This window comes from Pistacia vera, unplaced genomic scaffold (genome assembly GCF_008641045.1).
Source record: "Pistacia vera cultivar Batoury unplaced genomic scaffold, PisVer_v2 Contig223, whole genome shotgun sequence".
Classification (NCBI taxonomy): Eukaryota; Viridiplantae; Streptophyta; class Magnoliopsida; order Sapindales; family Anacardiaceae; genus Pistacia; species Pistacia vera.
The window spans coordinates 2,379,812-2,386,613 of record NW_022196028.1 but is presented as its reverse complement, the minus strand read 5'-3'; the positions used below and the strand labels follow the sequence as shown (position 1 = coordinate 2,386,613).

General features: G+C 32.0%; 1 pseudogene; it reads left to right on the top strand.

Annotated features, from left to right (window-relative positions):
- The first annotated feature begins 5,583 nt into the window (after nt 1-5,583).
- LOC116130688 lies at nt 5,584-6,597 on the top strand (annotated as a pseudogene).
- Nucleotides 6,598-6,802: the final 205 nt, after the last annotated feature.

Genomic DNA, 6,802 nt, shown 5'->3' with positions numbered 1-6,802 from the left:
AACCCTAGATTATTGCAGATTCATAAAATTGGATCTCACAACCTAGAATTGATGGAACCTAGGTACTCGAAGACAAAGCTCTGATGCCAATTGTTGTAAAATGCGATCCAAAATAGTATAAACATGCAATAACCTAGAAACATTCATCCACCCAAAACAGGTACAAGAAAAACAATTAAGCAGCAATATAAAAGAAAGAGAAACAACACCAGATTTATAGTGGTTTGGTAATCTTAAAGATTACCTACATCCACTCTTCAGAGCAACCAAAAAAAGGATTTCACTATGAGTTTGAGAAACCTTACAGAAGAATTGGCTCACCCCTTTACACAAGGCATCACCCCGATACAAAACCCTCTGATTTTACACCCGTATACCCAGGTGCTCTCACCGCTCATACATCATCAAATAGGCAGAAATCAGTACATATTTATACAGTAAAAGAAAGACTAAACAATAAGGACAGCTCACACCTACCATCACCGTTGATTCCATGGACGAACCTTGGATTTCCAGCACAGCACCTCTAACTGATTTCTCTCTCTGTTAACCAAGAGAGAATCGAGAGAATTGAGCTGCGCACAAAACCTAAAACAGATTAGGTTGTTCGAAGATAGCAAAAAGACTGAACTGCCCCTCAAGCCTTAACAATTTACATTTGACCAGCCAAACTCCAAGTTGACTTCCACGTGTGTCATCAGAATGCCACATCACAACACTAATAAAACTACTACTAGACAATGGTAAGTGCCTTTATCCTTCCAACTCATTAATACCTAAAACCAACTTGATTATGAATTTATGTCCAATGAGAATTTGAAGATAATTTTGACCAACTTATGCCTTTGAAGAAATAGGAAAAAGAATTATGAATTTTTCCATACTAAGTTTACAACAAGTTTAGTCATTTACTACGAAATCTAGAAATTTTGAATTTCTACAATTTATTTATTAAAAAAATAATAATTAGTATATTTTGAAGTATATAAGATAGTCGATAAATCCTAAAATGAAAAGCATTTGAAATTCTTTTAATCCATGAAATTTTGTAACTTTTTAACATAGAGTCTAATAATACAAATCAACAAAGGATCCTAAAATCAATCAAATTCCTAACCAAGGACGACATATGGACAATAATTTTCAAATGAAGTAGAAACTAGCTAGTTCCCGATTCAACAAGAAATTTATTTCCTTAAAAGGGAGGATACTAGATAATAGTTTTAGTAAATGAACTTGAATTACGTCATCTTGTTTTATTTCTTGTAACTTAATAGGCTGTGAAAACTAACGATCTAGAATCGAGGTTTTCCATACTTCTTCCTACTTTTGCTAGCAAGCATAATGTTGATGTGTGATTTTGACACCAACGACTCGCATGTGCAAAATGTAAAGTTGTTCTTAGAAATTACATGTGAATAATTGTAAAAGAGAGTTAATCAGTATGATTGAATGCAGAGACTGAATAAATTCAAGAGATGATTTTTAAAATGGTTCAGATGCTTAAAGTGAATTATGCGTCCACTGTTTCTTTTATATATAAGAGATTACAAGAGATCGCATATAGCAAACAGTGACCAAAAGTACAATAACTGAGCATTCAGAGAAAATATCAAGTCAATCTCTTTCTCTTAGGTTATCTTTGCTCTGAAAATAAAGAATACAATCAGAATGAGGGTTCAAAATCAGAATCCCGAAAATGAGAGGGAGTCCTCTATTTATAGTAAAGGAATTCAAGGTAATGATTACAAATCTGCAAGTGGATATGTGTCGTGCAAGTCCTTCCTTGCTCCCAATTGGCTGATAACTTAAGAAATATCCTCAAATTATCTAGGGCTTGGACATGTGTGATGTCCTTAGTCACTCATAAACAAAACTTGAATCTGATAAGTTGATGACAACCTTATTCTTTCTGTCTTGGGTCGACGTGGTAGCATCTGGAGGCGCAAAGCCTTCCTAAACTCTGATTAATGCTTACTGATGTAACCTTACGTCAGCTCTGATTTTTTAGGTATAACACATAAAGAGATTAAAGCAAATTTAAACATATTACAAAGATAAGAAGATGGTAAAAACCAACATATAATTTTACACTATGAACCCTTTTTATTTTGATTTTTTTATTGATATTACAAAATGAGAGGCGTCCAATTACCTCTTCTCTTCCGGTACAAGAATGCTTGTGTAAAAAAAGGTGTCTGGGCTCGGGTTCGAACCAGGGACCCCTAGTATTACCATTGTATATTTGTATTCTTACATTACTAAAATCTGAGATATTATGTAATACTTATGATCGTGTATTCTTACTAAATACGTTATCATTATTAAAAATGGATATAAACATTATATAATATTTTTTGAAGTATTAGGTTTAATTTTGGTAAATTTATCTCGATAAAGTAATTCAATGTTATTATTGTTTGTTTTAATTCTGTAACTAATGTATTAATGAATTNCCAATCTGTTTGTTTAATAATTTCATCCCAAGTTAATCTTTTTGGTGTAAAGGTTTTATGTTTTGTTTTATCGGCTTCCATTATAACTGTGTGTCCTGGTGGGGACATTCTAATGGCTCTTGGACTTATTGTGGTATTCATAACTTTGTAATAAATCCTATATATTAATGCTACTGGTTGGGCTTTATCTTGATAAGTAAGATTAGAAGCTTTTAAATTAATAGTTAATGCAGATAGTGGACTTGATGTATTGGACTTATTGTGGTATTCATTTTTTTTTATTTTTTCATTTTCAAGCCCAAATTTCTACTTATCTTGTTTTTTCAAATATCAATTCCATGCACTTGTATAAGTTAGTTTACATATTAAACTTGAGGTTTCTTAGTAAAGCTTCTATTTAATTCTTAAAATATTATTTGTTATGATATTATATGCATATTTATCTGTTGAAAGGACTTTTCAATTTACCAAAATTATAATTTAACTTGGTTGTAGATATATGAATAAAAAAAAAAAAAGTATAGGATATATTATTTTACTTTCTTTTATGCACGTAATTTTTTTTTTTTTATATATATATATCTAGAGTTTTATGTAAATTACTAAATTAGTGTCATACGGCTTCACATATGAAATGAGACGCAATGTATTAGGGAGCATGGTTTAAGATTGATTTTTAAAATTTAAGCAGAAAACATCAAATTAATTACACATAAAAATTTTAATATAATTTATTGCAAAAATAATTAATTACACTTTCAATAATGTTATGTTTACGTTAGAAAACTTGTAACAATGTCCACTATCGTTATTTGAATGAAATTAGATAATACAAAATTTTGAATATTATCTTTTGTAAATGTTTAATCTTATAAAGAATGTGTTAAACATGGGTTCATATACATCGTGTTTTGAAGATAATTGAAAATATCGATCTAAATCAAGGTTTTATAATTTAGAATGGAAAATAGGGATTTTGCAATAATTACATATCTTGATTAAATTTGTTAATTTTAATTTGTTTAAATTAGTCATTTTATAAGAGGATAAAGCTGGAATTAAGAAGAAAAAAAATAAAGGTCTAATAAGATAAAAGCTGGGGAGCTAAATGCTAATAGCATCACTACTCTTAGACAATACCATCCTTTTTAACACACATTTTTATGTCATGTTAAATAGTACAATGAAATATGCATTGACTACTTATACATTGTATTAGACTATATAATATAAACTATAACCGAACAAAATATTTTGTATTATTTGATTCATATAAGTAGGCATGTACAATATAATAAGAGTATACTACGGACAAACTAAATTAGCATGTCCTTAGACCATGTTTAATGCACCTAGTTGTATTAGATAGTGAATGTATAATATATCAAATACAAGGATGTGTTTGTTATATTAAATTTCCTTTATATTCTTAATTTAAAAAATTATTTAGCTAAATCAAATCCCCATAGTAAATTCATAGATAGATAACTAATAGTTATTTAATTATATTCATATTATTAACCATAACAATTAAAATAATGAGTTTTTATAAAATAGTAGAATATCGTGTCTAACTCATCTTTTTGTTAAGGGACTAATACTCTAGTACTTGTTGGGGTAAGGAATGTTTAGCGGAAGCGTCCGATTGCCTGGATTTTAAAACTTCTTCTCCAAATGTGTTATTATGATCGAAATAATAACGATTTAATACAAATAACACATACATGTATAAATATATCAAAAACATAAAATACAAAACACGAGTAAGAAAATGTTACCGACTCCTTTGCTATTTTCTTTCTCCTTGTTGAATTCTCACTAAGTACTCCAAGTGTGGTACCTCTATATCGATACACANTCGACCTACAAGTTTCTAACCAGGTAAAATTCTGCATTTTTTTCTCTTTATTTTTCATTTCTTTAATATTTTTTCACTTTTAATTTCATTCATTCAATAATCATCTAGCTACATTTCTTGTCAGGATCTGTCACCGACTACCACCAGTAGCCACCACCAAGCCGACCTGCAACTAATAATATTTGAAATCTTTTTCTTTTTGGTTAATTAATATTTGAAATCTTTTTAAAAATTTTGTAACCAAACAATTTAAAAAATTCGGATACCAAAATCGGATACCCGGTTTGTGACCCAAATTTTTGGGTACTGCAAAACCGGATAGTCTAAAACCGGTTCGGTTAGCGGGTATATTTTTGGAGGTACCTGAATTTTCGGGTACCTGGTTTTTGGCCAAAATCGGAGCGGATACTCGGTTTTGCACAGCCCTACCTCGAACGATGTCGGAATTCAACGGGATTGGGTTGTGATTGGACTGCGATTCGACACTATTTCGACCGTTCAACTGCGGCTCAATCTGTTTTGATTAAAAATACCGGTTTTCAAAGGACATTGGACCGGAGATGCCATCGGCTCCCAGTCGAACTGGTTCGATCGGACGGTCCGGTTTTCAGAACACTGCTTTACACCCGTTCTTATACAAGGCCTTTAAAAGTAGTTATGGCGTCGTTTACCATCACTTACTAAGACTAAGACTTTCACGTCTTTGTAACCACCTACATAGGGTGATTGACATGTAGTGATTCTGATATTTCTTATACAACATTTCTCATGATGTGATAAAAGATAATTAATTGATTTTAAATATAAAATATAATTTTACCCAATTATCTTTTAACGTAGTCATAGGTGAGCTGCGCCAACAACATCAGCAACCATGGTTTTCAAGTACGTCTCTTTCTCATCATAATTCCTTTGTTGTGGCTTTTCTCGTTCTTTACAATTTGCCAATGTCTCGTAATTTTTTTAAGCCATCATTTGTAGCTTCTTTATTCGTCACTTTCTCTTCGCATTTGCCTGTCAACTATCATACACTTTTGCCGGCAAATTTTTATAATTTTATTTAATAGGTGATTCATTCATACACCTATAAGCTATAACTCGATAGCACTGTTGATCTAAGTCCACGGTATATGCAGAAAGTATGTAGATAAGGAAAAAATGAAACTATTATTAAAAACGTGTAATGAGAATATAAATTTAGCCCAATATTATGTGGTTGTTGCCTATGTTGTAATTTTTTTAACTCAAATTTACATTTTTTTTTTAATTAAGACTGAGCTTTGCCGATTCAGTGGAGCCAAGATTTACCTTGTTAAGGGTATCAGATTTGTTCGCTCTAATTCTCAGGTATTTTTGCTTTCGGTCTCTTATGTTTATTTGTGATTTGTTTACTATTGGCGCAAATTTCTTTAAGGCATATGTCTGGTGGTTCTTTTTCCATGTTTTTATTATGTTGTGGAATTTTATTAAGTGTACAAACAGTTGATTAATTGTATATGTTAATTGGAAAATTTGTCACGTCTATAGTATATGTCAGAGTAGACCTTGTTTTAGTGAAAAATTTTAATTTATGAGTATTTGTCACCACAGATAGACTACGGTAATTGATGGATTCAGACAATTGACGCCCTCTTTGTTATTGGTATAGGTTTTCCTTTTCTCCAATTCGAAATGCAAGAGGTACTTCCACAACCGCTTGAAGCCTTTAAGGCTTACATGGACAGCCATGTATAGGAAATAACATAAGAAGGTACTTTCTTGTGTGGAAATGCCCTTTAGTCATATATGGAAGAAAAGAAAATTCTCCTAAAACCTTTGTCTCCTTGAGTTCCTTATTCAGTCACTAGTTACATTTGGTTTTAGTTGTTGATCATAGGACATTGCTGCTGAAGCTGTAAAGAAGAAGCGCCGATCCACCAAGAAACCATATTCAAGGTCTATTGTTGGTGCCACCTTGGAAGTCGATTCAGAAGAGGAGCACTGAGAAGCCTGAAGTCCGAGACGCTGCCAGGGAAGCTGCACTTCGATATGTACTTATATTGTTCATTTGTTATGTTTTACTCGTATGGGTATTCAGAATAAAGTTGTGTGTTTTGCTAACTTTGTGAACTCTGAATATCTGTTATGGTGATCAGTGAAATTAATGAGAGGATCAAGAAGACTACGGATGAAAAGAAGGCAAAGAAAGCAGGGTTGATGGCTAAGACACAGAGTGTTGCGTGCCCGGAGGAATCAAACTCTCGCTCGGCCTCTGCCCCATCGTGGAATGCTTGCAGACGGTGAGAAGCTCTCAAGGAGATGTGAATAGCTTATAAAATATTGTAGAGTAAAATCAAAAGTCTGCTTCTTTCATTCATCCTTCTGTTTATATACATTGTAACAACTCTATATGGTGCCTAGAATAGGGGAAACGTGTTAACAAATTCAGAGAAATATTCAAAAGTAAAATAGGGGAAACGTGTTAAGAAATTTAGAGAAATAATCAAAA